Source organism: Rattus norvegicus, chromosome 2 (assembly GCF_036323735.1).
Source record: "Rattus norvegicus strain BN/NHsdMcwi chromosome 2, GRCr8, whole genome shotgun sequence".
NCBI classification, from domain to species: domain Eukaryota; kingdom Metazoa; phylum Chordata; class Mammalia; order Rodentia; family Muridae; genus Rattus; species Rattus norvegicus.
Window position 1 is genome coordinate 32891748 of NC_086020.1, and position 15593 is coordinate 32907340.

General features: G+C 46.3%; 1 long non-coding RNA gene across 1 annotated transcript; it reads right to left on the reverse strand.

Moving 5' to 3' along the window:
* Positions 1–429: 429 nt before the first annotated feature.
* LOC134485585 (uncharacterized) lies at positions 430–14792 on the reverse strand. Its single transcript, XR_010063718.1, has 2 exons — positions 14364–14792; positions 430–2092 (listed from the first exon to the last, which is right to left on the reverse strand). It is a non-coding gene; the product is annotated as an uncharacterized LOC134485585 (long non-coding RNA).
* Positions 14793–15593: the final 801 nt, after the last annotated feature.

The window sequence follows — 15593 nt, forward strand, 5'->3', positions numbered from 1 at the left end:
CAGATCCTATCCTGTATATCCGCCCAACTTTGCCCTCCCCAAAGATCACAGGCCCCGGCCAACCCAGCAACCAGAGGGCTGGCTCTGAACTATTTATAGTGCTGGGCCTTGGGCAGATCTCTTCCGATGTGGATATTTCTAGCTCTTTCTAATTCAAAGCAGCCTTTGACAGCCCTGGGCCATAACAGTGTGTGTTTAAGTGCTTTTACATATCAATATTCCAGGTCTCAAAGGATGTATAGATTAAAACAGTATTAGTCACCCTGGTTTACCCCACTGAGTGAAGTAAATTAGTCAGTACCCTGTATATTCTTTGTTTGCAGAACGACTGGGCTTTCCCATCCTAGGAAAACATCTAATCCCTGGACTTGGGCTAGACTTGTTTTAAATTCCTCTTCTGCCATTTATGGATTCCAAGATCACAGTGTCTCTTCTTCTCTATATGCATGGTTTTATTAACGATAGATGCCCCATCCACCAAGGTCACCATTCACTGATCAAGTACAGTCCCAATGAAATACTGCAGCCAGCCTAGACTGTGTCCCAGAGACATGGCTCATGGATGAGTCAGCTCCACTGGCTGGACTCAGATTCCATTATGTGGCAGCAGTGGTGAAATAGTATAGGCTTGCTGCCCTATCTATGGGCTAACACCAAAAACCAAGAAGACAGTGAGAGCTAAAGAGACCAAGAATGTGAGGCCCTTAAATCCCTTTAGGGATTCAGAGGAGATGAGACAAATACATGTTATGTATTCTTATATACACACCTAACAAAATGGAATTACTGCTGTTTTATGATATAACTGTTGGTATTCTATCTAAGCTTCACCCCCATAGTTACCTGGCAACAGCCAGGTAAGCTCCGCCCCATAGTTACCTAGCAACAGCCAGGTATGCCTGACTATAAAAGGGGCTGCTTGCACACCCCTCCTCTCTCTCTTGCTCTCTCTTCTCTGCCCTCTTCCCCTCTTCCCCTTCATCCTTTCTTTCCCCATCCTCCTACCCTCTTCCCTCCACATGCTCATGGCTGGCCTTTACTCTCCTCTTCTAGTCTTCTCTCATTAAACCTTTCCACGTGGAATCATGTTGGCCTGTTGTGTACTGTCCAGACGCGAGCCAAGATTTCTACCCCAACACTGGTGACCCGTACGTGGAATTTGATTTCCCCATGGCTACCTGGCCCAACGCCCCACTGCCAACAGTGGCAGCCGACATCGGATTGGAAAAAAGGCCCTTCCTACCGTGTGCCTCTGCCGCCTACTCCCGCCGCTCTGGCAGCAGCCCACAGCCCACCCTGGGACCCCTTGGGTGCAATCACTGTTGCTCGGCTTGGGCCGTTCACTCGCTCAGGGCATGGTGAGGAGGACGGAGATGTGCAGCGCTGCGGCACGCACCACCTGAATCCGATCACCGCCTCTCCTAGGCCTCAGATGCGCCATCCGACGACCACCACCACCACCTGCTGGCTGCTGTGGGACTCAGGACTTCGACCACGTGAGTTGTGGCTGCAGCTGGCGCACATGCAGACTTCTGGTGAGCTGCTGACCTCCGTGGTTCACCACGTGGTGCCAGCTCTTGCCACGTTAGTCACTTAGACAAGCCCTCACCAACCACACAGTTTCACTTTTCCTGTTATCAGACCGCTAAAACTCCCGCACAAACACTGGCATATTGATAGGTTTATTCCTCCAGTTGGCAAGGAGGGCCATGATTTCCCCAGATAGGGCCTGGCCAGCCTTTATAGGATAAAAGGACCTCCTAGCTGGCATACGAGATAGGACTTCGATCGTTGGGCAGAGATTCCTTCGAATGCCGTTCCCCTCCGGGCTTTCACAGCCAATCAGAAAATCCCAGGCCTGGGTAGGAATGCTTTCTAGCAGGTCTGGGACCCACCATGAAAGGCCTCCAGGAGTCTAAGTGATGACACCTTAGTCACCAGTCACTAAGTGATGACTCCTTAGTGTCAGACACCTGGTCTGGGAGAATGCTGCTGTTGTCGAGTTGATCCTCCAGGACGCTGGTACGGATAACTTGGTAACTTCTCCCAGTGGGCAATTCGATGTCTTCGAACATACCTCCAGATTCCGCATCTGTTGTTGTAAAATATAAAAATAAAAAAAAATATTGTTGTCTTTTACCTTGCTTGGTCCTGCACTGCGGTGCCGCAAGATATCTGCTAGATATCTTGGTGGAAACACATCCCAACTCCACGGCGGCCCAGAGTCTCCTGCTGCATCACTCTTTCCTACACTCAAACCCTCACACAAAAGAACACACAACACAATAATCCACAATAATTGTTAACATATAATTGCTCACCCAAACATACAAAGCCCAGTACCATCCATCCCTTAGGAACATTAATAATCTGTAAAGACACAGAGCGGAATCTTAATGTCAGCCTCCATTGTCCTGCCACGGCTTCTCTCTCTCCCTCCTGTCTCTTCCTTGTCCAGTCTCCTCCTCTTCCTTCAAACTTCTCTCCCACCCATCCTTCCTTCTCCTCCAATGACAGGCCTCCTTCTATCCTGTACCTGTCCCTCACCTGTACTTTATAAATTCAATGGGGAGAAGGTTCTGGTGAAGTCACCTGATACCTGAGTACTGACTAGGCAGCTGTCCTTGGGGCAGTGGAATTAGCACCAAAATACAGATAAGGTCAGGGCAAACCATAACACGCATCGGGATGTTTTCTGGAAATTTTCAAAACTTTAAAACTAACACCTCACCTGAGGACATCAAAATTGATACACCTATACAATAATGTTTGGACCCAATATTCATTAGACAATGGTTCAAAATGGCCGCATAACGGCACGCTAAATTCCTCAATTTTACGGGATTTTCATGCATACTGCCAGCAGTCTGTTAAATGGAAAAAAAGTTCTTCATGTCCAAGCATTCATCTACCTTCACCCTAACCCCTCTCTGTGTTCCGCTTCCCATGGCATTCCGCTGAAGTCCAGCAGGCCTCCTCATCGACAATACCCTGCGTGCAGCTGCCTGCCAAGGACAACGCCCTCTTCAAGCACATGCTGGTGAGAATGACCTTCTTGACCTCTGTGCACTTTCTTTACCTCAGAGCTTGACTTTCCATGGCATATACATGGTCTCAGGGGAGAGTTCTGGAGCTTGGAGCTACCTGTGCTAAAGGATGGATCCTTTCACTGACCCTCATTCTAGGTCCTTTTCCCTTGGGTGAGATTTTTTTCCTCCCTTTTCTGAGACAGTTTCTCTCTGATGAAAACTGTCAAGCCAGGCCTGGGTAAACTGCTCTCTGTCTCAGGAGCACCGGCTCTGAATGTAGCCCCAGTCCTGATAGGGACAATTAATAATCCCTATTCTCACCCCCGGGTCTATCGGTCTTCACCACCTATCCCTATTTCCTGGGATGTTCTGGTCTAATTAACACTAAGCAGAAAACAATATCTCTATGTGGCCAATAAACTGACACTCTCTTGCTAGCGATCTGTAGCATAGGCCTCCCCCTCCTCCCTTCCTCATTGCTGCTTCACTGCCGCAGCTCCTGGTTCGCTGCCCCGTGAAAAGCAGGTCTGGCCCCGCCCCTTGTGTCTGCCAGGGACTCTGTGAGACCTGCTTTCCCACTCGAGTGTGACCCCTACACTTGGCACACTCTCTCTTGCAGGGTTGCTGTGCTCTGCCTGCCACTGCAGGTGCTACAGCCGCTGGTTCGCAGCAGCAGGAGAAGCAAGTCTGGTCCTGCCCTTTGGGTCCTACCAGGGATTCTCCTTGCTAAGACCCACAAGGAAGCGAGCTCTCTATTTCTGTCCGGGACTTTGCTCCTGTGCCTGGCCTGCCACAGCCTCAAGAAAAACAGCTTTCACACTATTTTTTCCAGTGTGTTCACACCACCAGCACACTCGTTACTAGGATACAGTATGCTACTTAGGGCTCTTCCTCCCACCCCACACCCCCACCGTGGGGTGGGGTAGTGCCGGCCTGAAGCCTGAATCACTGGTCTGGGCTTCCGGCTTCCAGGAGGAAGGTCCGCCTCACCTTCCTGGGTCCTAGCCATGCGCACCACAGAACCACCCACGTGCCAGTGCTCTCGCACCTCTCCCTTGCTCTGCAGATTAGCCATTCCCAAACCTTGCTGTGCTCAGTGTCCCAGGCTTAAATCCGCCCCGCCATGGTCTCACACATGGCACGGTTTCCCTATTCCTTTTCTCTATAAAACCTGTCAAAGTTATTTAAGATTTTTCATTCCTTACTAATAATTTACTTCTGGAGGAACACCAGTGAGTTTGGGAGCAGGCGAGAACACATGCAGGTAAGATCCATCAAACTGACGGAACATACACCCACTTGGACCTGAGGCAGTACCTGACCAAGATCCACAACGGAATTACAATTCCACAGGTGGTCTCTTAGCCACAGATAGATTCATAACCTGTCTCCTGGCCGGTCCTTTAAGGCAGGGCAGCCTTAAAACCAGTGAATTTTGAAAAACTACAAGAGGTCATTTAGGAAAAACAGGAAAACTCATCTCAATTTTTAGGATGCCTTACAGAGGCTTTATTGCAAGACACTAATTTGGACCCTGAAGACTCAGAATGTAAACAAGTCTGGTATCCTATTTCTTTTCCCAGAGCGACCCTGACCTAAAAGACAAACTTAAAAAGCTAGAGAGGGAGCCCCTAACTCCACAGGCAGAAGTTTTGGCTCTGGCCTTTAAAGTGTATCATGGGAGAGATGAGAAGGCTCTCAGACTAAAGTACCATCTGATGGCAAAGGCTGTCCGACCAGCCTCAGCCACTGCCCAGAACTCCTGGTCTTCTAAGGCTAAGAAACTACCAGGCTCCTGCTACAAATGGGATCAACAAGGTCATTGGGTGAGGGCTTGCCCTAACTTCCGCAAGGAAGGGGGCTTGTAGGTACCATCAAGAGGGACACTGGGCTGTTGATTGCCCTTCAGTTGCACAGGACATGGGCGGAGGGACATCACATCCAGGTAACCCTCCAGTGGATCTCCTAAGCTTGGCTATGGACAACTGAAGGGGCCTGAGTTCCCTGGACCTGACCACTGCCATCACCAGCCGGAACCCTGGGTAACCATCATGGTATGTGGGCAGCCCATCTCCTTCCTCTTAGACACTGGGGCCACTTTACTCCGTCCTAACAGAGTTTTGAGGACCCACTTCTCTCTCCTATTCCCTTATTGTTACCTTCCTCACCAAACCCCACTGTTTAGCTGCATTTTAGGGGTGTACCTCTCAGCTGTTCCCTTTTGGTAGTGCCAGCATGCCCTGTCCCCTTATTGGGAAGAGATCTTCTAGCTAAGTTAGGAGTCTATTTCCTTTGCCCCCCGACCCCAGTTGCCTAAACCCACTCTCACCTACAGCTCCTCTGTTTGTTCTAGGGGAGGTCCAGAACCCCTCTGTTGCTAAACAGTCTTTCCAAATAGGATCTGTCTTTTTGGCGTGACAAACTGTTTTAAGACCTCCGGAACATGTTCTGTAGGAATGCTAGACTCCCTAGACGGCAATAGAACCACAACCCTTGATGCCTCCTCTCTGCCTTATGGCCCACAGGTACACATTGGTACTCCTTTTCCCTGAACTAGGAATAGACTTTGACCCTTGGGCGAGTGTTACCTCGAGAGTGACTCTTGATCCCCTCCCCCTTCTGGGCTCTTGCAGCTGATTAGAAACTCCCAAGCCTGGGTGGAGACATTTTCTGGTGAGTCTGGGACTCACCATATGGCCTCTAGAGGGTCTGGTGATGACTTAGACACCTAGCCTGGCAGAAATTTTGGGTGTTGAGATTATTCTCAGGATACCCCTATGAATAATTCAATACCTCTCCTCATGGGTAACTCATTGTCTTCGAACTCAACTTCTCTTAGTTATGAGGTACACACCAGATGACAGTACAACCCTCAATCTAGCTAATGAACTTTCTCAGATAGAAAGCGGACTGGGTTCTTATACTTCTAACTCCTCCGTCCTTATTAAAGAGTTTCAATATATTACATATTCTTAGAGCTTTGATTTTCCATGACTGGCTAAATGCTTCCTATTTCCTTTTCTTGCTAAACTGAACCCTATATGATCCAACTGTAATCACAAATTCTTGTTCCTTCTGCTCCACAAAAAAGCTTATCTTAAAGAATGTTCATGTTAACTCATGCTGCTATCTCTTTTGTAAACTTATAAGCTACAGGAAACCCACTCAGATACCAAATAGACTCCACCCAGATAAGTACATCTGCCTAAAGTTTCTACTTACTACCTATCCCAACGGGCGGGATTCCTCTGGGTTTCAAATGTACACCTAAGAAAAAATTTTCTTTTCTTCCAAATGCACTTAATCTTATTCTCTACCTACAATAAATATATATGTGTGTTTCAGCATCTTGTCAAAGTCCAGGTGCTTACTACACCCAGGACGGCTCCAGAGAAGCCACCTCCAGATGTCCCAATCTCCTCTCACAGACACGGATGCTTTTATTGGACCTGTTCCTTCTGACCTATCCTCAAATCGTTCCACAGACCCTGGACAACAAGGAAACATCCAACTGGACAAATATCCCATACCCACTTTTCTAGATTCCCTAGAGACATGTCGCCCCAAAGCAAGCAGGAAGTAGTCAGAGGTCACAACAACACTATTCCTGCTCCAACATCACCTCTAATTTTTCTTTTTAATTAAACCAAAATGGGGAATGTTGGTATTCTGTTTAAGCTCCAACCCAACAGTTACCTGGCAACAGCCAGGTGTGCCTGACTATAAAGGGGGCTGTTTGTCCCTTCCTCTCTCTCTTCTCTGCTCTCTTGTCCTCTTCCCCATTGTCCCTTCTCTCCCTATTCCCCTCCCCCTTTCCCTCCATGCTCACGGCTGGCCTTTATTTCTCTTCTATTCATCTTCTCTCACTAAACCTTTCCACATGGAATCATGTTGGCCTGTTGTGTTCTGTCAGGACTCGAGCCAAGATTTCTACCCCAACAATAACCTATAAATCTTTGCCTAGGAACTGTAGGATTACATAGAAGAGTAAATTAAAGTTTTACTTGAGTGTGCTGATCCTGCCTACTCGTAAAACCCCTTCCTTTTTATTTTAGAAAGACAAACCCCAGCAGAAAACTACCTGAAGGAACAATTGTGAGAGTCCTCAGGTCAAGGGTCATACTGCAGAACCTTTTTGCTAAAAACTGGAGTAAATGTTTGAACGCTGTAATGGCTACCTACAAACGTCTGTCCCTGTGAACATGCTTAACCGTGGTCACCCGGCGCATGCCCTTAATGATGTTGGGATCCTGTCTATCCTGTCTCCCTTCTTCTTTCCCTTTGTCACTCTTATATGGAAACCGTGAGGTGGATAATTTCCTCTGTCACATTCTACCCACCACGATGTCCTGCCTTGACCCAAAGCCTAAAGCAGAAGAGCCAACCGACCATGGCAATGGCAAGGTTGTGTACCTTGCAATCTTGAGCCAAGCTAATGTTTTTCTCGGGTGCCCTTTCAGAGGTGGGAAGCTGATTGGAGGGTTTGTGTGCCTCTACTTAATGAGTGCCCTCCTCAGAACTAATTTTGGAGTGAGTCATATGAAGACCCAGCCTGCCTCTCCCTTAGGCTTAAAAGTCATCTTATGGTAAAGACAAACTAGGTGAATTCCTGTGTGTGATTAAACATGTCTCTCAAGAACTGGGCTATGTCTCGCCTGTCACCTGAACTACAAATGATTTCATTCTGCCTGTTTTAAGAAGCAAGTCATGCCCTTGTTTCTAAAAGTTTTTTATAGCCATCTTACAACCCGACCTTTGTTTCAAAGGATTCTATGACCACCTTGCTATAACTAGCTGTTGTCATGACTGCTTTGGTATGCCCACCTTACAGCGAGTCTTTGTTTCAGGAGGTCGTTGGGATTAAGTTGTCATGGTTATGTTCTGCTCCTGTAGCTTAGCTACTTCGCCCACTCCCTACTCCTGAGTTATCAACACTTGTCTTCCTCATATCCAATGCTCGTCTCTCAGACCCCACCTCAGGTGCAAGCACCCAATGTGCACACATTAAAAAAGCTTGCTTTGGTTAATTGCTTTTTAAGTTAATTTGGCCATGATGATTTGGGTTGGTGGCCTTTCTCTCCCCATCTTTCGGATTAACACACTAAGTAGAAAAGTTCTCTCACTGTTTACCAGCCAGTTTCCCTTCCCCAAACTCACCGATGCAATTAGCTTTCCTTCTCACTCTGATTTGTAAGAAAAAATTTTGTTATATAGTAACTTTTAAATTTATATGCAAGGTTCATTTATAAACACTTAAACTTTTCTACTTTGGTTTTTTCTTTTACCGCCTATCTTTCCACTTGACATATTTAAGCTGTGTCAACTTTCTCAATGTGTCCTGTCATCCAGTGGTGACAGCCAGCCTACTATAATCACCTCGACAATTTTTTTCTCTCTATTCTCATTGTTTATTTGCCCAGATAAACCAGAGGGTCATTTTTAAATTAAAAATAGTGTTTGGGTTTTGATTAAAATTGTGTAATGAAACTTAAAATAATTTAAGCAGAATTATTATCACATCAACAGCAAGACTTATTGCCAAAAGACACACTGTCCCTGTATAGTGTTCTTAACGTGTTGTCATGCCGCCATGGAAGCACGTTGGCTCCTTTCACCTCCCCTTAACCCCAATCATCTCATATTTTGAATGGCTCTTATAAAATGTTAAGAAAAGTTGGCTGGAAGAAGTTGACTGAATTCTCATTTTGATTTAGAAAAGGATTTTTTGTTGATTTTCTTTTTAGACTCATTCCCCCAAGTGGCCAATCCATAGAAAATGATAATTTGTCCCCTCTTTCCCAATATTTGGTCACATTTATTTTTTTACATCCAATTACTTTTTGTCATTTAAAAAATGATGTTAAAGAATAATAGTTAACTATCTTGCCCATTTTAATTGAAATGGTAATGCCAAAGAGTCATAAAGGTTTGTGATGTGTGAGGTACCCATCCCTAGCTGATTTGAATTTAACCCTTTGAATGAATCTACAGCGTCACCAAGCTGGCCAGCATGGAGTTCTCCGAAGTAGGTACTACTATTCTCTCTGTTTTTCTGTAGAGAGAAACTAAGACTCAAAGACATTGAGTAATTTTGACAAGGCCAGGCTGGAAGTAACTGGCAGAGGCAAGATTTGAATCCACCCAATGTGAGTGGCCTAAGGACCATTTCTGATCAGAGGCCTAGCTAGAGTATGGACTGAAGGGTTTAGTGGCCTCAGTAATATCACCAGCATCTCATACTGTTGGTATTAGGTGACAGATGACAGCCACTACTAAGTCCTCCGATGTCCAAGGAGATGGTACTCTCCAGAAGAACAGAAGCCAAGTAGCAGTATTTAACCCTTCGTGGTAAAAGGGAGAGGCATAATTATCATGAGGAGAAACCAGGACACAGTGGACACTGGGGTTGGCACCGTATTCCCCAGGATAAGACAGATGAACATATGTTCACAGACATTAAAAGTAGGTGAGCAGAATGTTGGCATCAGTTACCACAGTGGACAGGCGTAATTATAATCCATCCAGCTCTTACCTCAGCCAGTTCTCAGATCTAAAGTCAATCAAGTGAAGAAATGACTGAGTCCCATTGCAGAGAACTCTATAAGACCCCTACAAGCTGTCCACAAGTGGAAATTCCATAATCCTTCCCAAAGTGACAGAGTTAATTGAACCCCAACGAAAAGACTGTTCGAGGAGTTTTCAAGGACTCTTAGATACAGAACCCCAACACAGACATTCCTCTTATAAAGAGGACATTGGGAGCCACGTGACCAGTGGAGTCTGGACTCAGGTCTGTCTTACAACAGATGTAATGTGTCTGTAGACACCTGGGTGTCCATTTCCCCAGCTCTTTGAGTATAATCTGAGGAAATACAGGCTAATAGTACTCTATACCAGTTGTCTGGCTTCTGGGGTAAGAGCTCCATGCTGGTCATTAAGCTGCTGTTTCTCTCTGTAGTTTGTTCTGTCTCTGATTCCGCACCACCACCACCACCACACTGCCCCACATTGATGCTCTGTCCATGATACTAGAGATCTTCCAAGGACAAGATGGATGAACATCCAATAAGTTTATTGCCTAGAACCTATGATGACAAACATTGAGAGTGGGTGAGTGACTGCTTTGTCATATGATTCCAGACTTGAGTCTAACAAGAACAGCTAGAGGGATACAGAGACTTGTGCTTCTTTGATCTGCGGTCCTGTGAGCATTGCCTTAGCCTCACTTCTCACCCAGGGAACAAGCAATTCATTGTAAGCACAGCACCAGCTCTTGCAAGACCCACCTCACCATAACTCTTTAAACATCAGCATCCATTAGCCAGACCTCCTTAAAGTTCCCACAGTCCCATGATCACCCTGCTCTGCTGAGACTCAGCAGAACAGCAAAGGAGTGACCTCCTTTCAAAAGTTTGAGATTTGGCTCCTATTCAAAGCTTCTACCTATCAGGAATTCCAACGTCTCCTTAGGTCTTCCAGCCCCACCAGCAGCAGTCACTGTCTTCATTTTCCATCTCTGAGGCAGCTTAGCATTCTCCTTGATCTTCCAGTTTAAAAACTAACAATTCTTTGTGTTAAGTTGTCTCTGAAGACAACATGTGTGTCATTTGCCTCCATTCATATATGTTGTAGAAAATACAGGTGACACTAAAATGACAGAAAATCAGAAATTAGGAAGAAAGGCAGAAGTCATAGCCAAATCAATTATCGTAAGGAGATGGGCAGAGGGTAGTGTGTACGATGCTAGTATCAGGTCACCAGCTTCTCTCTTAGAAAAGATGGTTAGATCATTCTATTTTTGGTGGTTGACTGCCATAGTCTTAACCGACAGACAGGCACAGGATGATCCATGAATTGGGGAGGGAGACACATTTCATCTTTGTTTTTTATTCAATATATTTTGTGGGGGGCACATGGGTCATGCCACCTGAGGTACTGGCATGGCAAGGTAGGTGGAGCATGTAAAAACCCGAGAAATCTCAAAACTTGATATTTAAATCTCAGTCTGATACCGGCAGGTGTGGGACTAACTCCCTCTCTATTTCTGTGCCTTGGAGCATGTGACCTGATGATCCCCAACCAGACGGTCACAGGTAGTCATTATGTAGTCCAGCTCCTGGAATTCTCCCTCATGCAAACAGAGAGTCATCAGTATCTTAGCCTTGGCCGATAGGATGCGTTCACCCCCAAAATCCTATCCTACTCTGTACCGATATGGACGTACAAAGTCAAATGGTCCTCTGAAGGAGGAAGTGAGGATAATTATAAGAAAAATAGAAAAAAGATGCAAGAAACAGATAATGGGAGGCCTGCTTGTCAATACCATGTCAGCCGTGAGTATATTTCTCATAGCCTTTTGTTGAGATATCTGTTCTCACTCAAAAACTCCTTATTCCTTCCACTAAGGTCAAGAGAATGGTTGGCCCCTTCAACTTGAACCTCAAGTGCATCTCCTCTTATCATTCTATGTCTAGCGGGCTGAGATATCAGCCAACAGACCCTGGTCTGCCTTGATTCTCTACCTGGCAGGCAGTCTCTCTCTCTCTCTCTCTCTCTCTCTCTCTCTCTCTCTCTCTCTCTCCCCCCCCCCTCTTCTTCTTCTTCTTCTTCTTCTTCTTCTTCTTCTTCTTCTTCTTCTTCTTCTTCTTCTTCTTCTTCTTCTTCTCCTTCTCCTCCTCTCCCTCCCCCTCCCCCTCCCCCCCTCCTCCTCCTTCTTCTACTTCAGAAGCAGCAAATGGCTCTGACACCACTCCCCAAGATTCACGTAGTCCCTGTCCATGTGGAATACAGAGCTATTTCACTGAGGATCCTCTGAGACTGGCTCTTTGCTGAGCTGTAACCCTTAGGGGAAGGCACTCTCCCTTGAAGAACTGATTGTTAGACCTTTGGACCCACCTGTCTGGTCAGGTTCCAGTAACTCACAGAGGCTAGCATCAGAGCACAGCCCCCCCCCCCAACATTGCTGCCACTGAAGAACCCGGGAGCCCAGTCACCTGACTCCCATGTTGGCTGCCCAAACATCTTTACTCCTTTTTCTTTTTCTTTCTTTTTTTTTTTTTTTAGTTCTTTTTTTCGGAGCTGGGGACCGAACCCAGGGCCTTACACTTCCTAGGTAAGCGCTCTACCACTGAGCTAAATCCCCAGCCCCTTTACTCCTTTTTCTAAGGGCTCTAATACTGTTCCAGCATTTCCAGCCAGGCTGGAGTCTGCAGACCCAGTTCTTCCTGGACTCCATCCATCTTGGCCTGGCATGCAGCAATGTCTGGTGCTCTGGAGGGAAAAGCAGATTTCAGACCCCACCCACTCCAGACTTAGCCCAGTCCTCTCCAAGCCCATGTCTCAGGAGCATCTGGACACCCGGATGAAGAGAGGCAGGCAGAGCCCAGAACCATGATTTTGGTCATGTTTTTACCCTTCCTATAATTCTTCCCAGATCCTCTCCTCCCCACTCAACTTTATGATTTTCTCTACCCGTGCACATGCCCCCCTTCTCTCAAAATAAAGCCAAAACACACACAAAAATGAAAATCAAAACAAACGACCAATGTGATGGATATTCTCGGTTGTGAACATGACTACATCTGGACTGACTGAACTAAAATGGCTGGCACACCTATAAGGAATTTTTTTTTGCAATTAAATCATTTGAAGTGGGAAGACCCACTTTTAATCTGAATGTATTGAGGTGGGAAGATCCACCTTTAATCTGGGCCAGATCTTCTCCTGGCAGCCTACATAAAGAATGTGGAGATGGGAGCTTGCTCTGCCTGATTGCTCTGACTGGCAAGTGTATTGGTTTACTGACATTAGAGTCTTCTGCTGGATTCTGGTGTGTACTGAAAACCAACTAAGACATCCAGCCTCATGGATTCTTATACCTCCTTTGATAGGTAGATAGATAGATAGATAGATAGATAGATAGATAGATAGATAGATAGATAGATAGATCCATTGTATCAATTTTGTTCCCCTAGAGAACCCTGACTAATATGACCAATAATACAAAAAAATTGCCAAATGAAACAAAAAGCATGGAATTTATGTTGGCCAACTCCTCCTGGGCATGGGGTCTCCCTGGATTGTGGTTTGATATGCCCGTGACACTTCATTAGAGAAAACAAATTTCCCCTTTGCTAGTGGGTATCAATTGCAAATATCTTCTTGGTTAGGGATGGAGAACCATGTCCACTTCCCTTCTTAGTTCTGGGACTCTGCCTGGCTTGAACCTGTGCAGGCCCTATGTCTGCCACCACAGTCACCCCGACCCCGAATACTTTGGAGCCTCTGTCTTCCAGCAATTAAATTAATTTGCAAAGGCACGGGCATTGGCCTTCTGGCCCACAGAACAACTTGAATGTGCCCAGCAGTTTACATTACCAGGAAAACATCTCCAAGCTCCCAGCAGCCGGCCGTGACTTCCCACTGACAGGAACTGGTATATTTAAACATTCCAACTTCCCCACCTCCAGCTTGGGCTAATTCTGAGGCCCGTGTTCTAGCCTGCTACATGGAGTCCCCAGGAGACTGAACCCTGGTTACCTACAGTGGACACATCCTTGAGAAGAGCTTTTACTCTCTGCCCGTTCCTTTCGCGTCATGTATGCCCCCACCGCTTTTTCTGCGACCCTTAAACAAATGGTTTTCTTCCTTCTCTCAGTCTCTTCTTCCCCAAACTACCTATCAAAATATAGGCAGTGTATCTTTAACAAAACCCTCCTAACTCCTCCCCGCTATTTCCCAGGATTGATCCCTTCTGCGGAAAATGGGTCTGTGGGCTGGGAAAACTATCATGCAAATTACTTTGGCCTCTTTATTTATAGATCAACCCCTTCAAGAAGGCAACTGTGCTATATTCTGTGAGTACTGCTGCTATCAGGCAACCGGCTTTATGGTTGGTTGCAGATTGCCCTCCGAACCCAGCAATGACGTCACCCATAGGCGACAGGGACTCCCGCCCTTCTGTTGCCATGGCAATCACCATACCGTCCCAGCGTCCATTTGGTTCACCTTTCACCTTTACCTGTGAGCGGTTACGTCACAGCCTAAATAAAAGGCAGACCCTTCCTGACCTTCGTCCCTTCTTCTTCCTCTCTCTCTTTTCTCCCTTTGTTTCTGTTGCCCGCTTTTGTTCCCTTCCTCCACAATAAACCTCTCTCATGTAGAACTGCATTGGCCTGGTGTGGTCTGTCCAGACGCAAGCCTCAATTCTGTCACAACAGGTACAAGCCCTGATCTCTGCCTATAAAGCAAAGATCAGAAGGTGTATTATCACACAACTCTTTCATCATCTAAAGCTGGGCGAGCCATGAAGCCGTCCTTCTATCAGTGTCTTACTGTTTGAGCAGGGGGTCCTCCAGGATTCTCACACTTGTTATCCGTTAGTCTTCCTCCCACGTGTCATCATAAACTTCCACATTGACTCTGTCTGTGTCTTTCTTGTCACTGGAGTTACTTTAATGACGGCTGAATGAAGCTGTCTGGAGGAGGCTGTGAGTCTTATGACGCTTTGATCTGCACTCTGCAGTAATTTCATCTTGAGCAGTGGAAGCTGGGGTTCCTGGGGGCCCTCTTCTGGGGATGAGGCAGTCTCTCCATGGAGAGCCACAGTGGAGGTGACTGGCAGGCGTAATGAGTTCCACTGCTGAAAGTTCTCATCAATACAGTCGCTCCAAAGAGTCCTGGGAAAGGGAGAGCAGGGGCGGATCAAGGGAAGGGAAGAGGATAGAGAGGTGAAAGGGAGGAAGAGGAGGAGGAGAGAGAGATCTTAAAGAGGCCTTAAGCCACAATTATTTCTCCAGAGACCTAATAAACTGGCCGTTCAATAATGCTTGGAATACTTTGAGAAGAATTTAAAAATGATTTCCTTTTATAGTCAGCATCACGAACTATTTCATTCTGCAAGTGACATTTTAATAGCCAAACAATCACCGTGCCGCAATAAATCCCGGGAGGCCAGGGGTGATCTTCAAAGGAGGATGAGCAAAGGAAGCTTTGGAGCTGGGTCATGATTTAAGTGATTTTTCGGGGGTTAAATTCCATTATGATCTATCTGGGTGACACTTCTTGTAATAATAACCTCACTGCATGGCCCCTCTTGCCATATGTATCTTCCCTGACCAGCTGCCATTCACACTGTGACCCTAGGACGGTGGCAGTCTGCTCTGACCTTTGCAGTTTGTAATCCAGAAAGCACTAATGAACTACCAAGCCGTCCTAGCCCTAATTAGCTGTCTCCTGCAGCTACAGGGGTGGGGGTGGGGTCTTTCAAAGCTGAGATTTGAGAAGTTAGTCCTCTCAAGAAAACAAACAAGGAGCGAGTCTTGGAAAGCCCAAGGGATTTCTCAGCCAAGCTGAGCTTGGAGCACTGCCTAGCCTCCAGTGTGGGTTTGAACACTAATTGTAACACCGGTTAAAGGGTTCAAGCACATAACCAGTGTGCACTGCACCCTAAAAGGGGCTCAGATCAAAGAGCCTGACAGGCAAATCATGTGTAGCACACATGTGAATATGAAACATTTGGGTCTCCCAGATATCTAACAGTGAGTCCTCCCTTTATATTGTCTG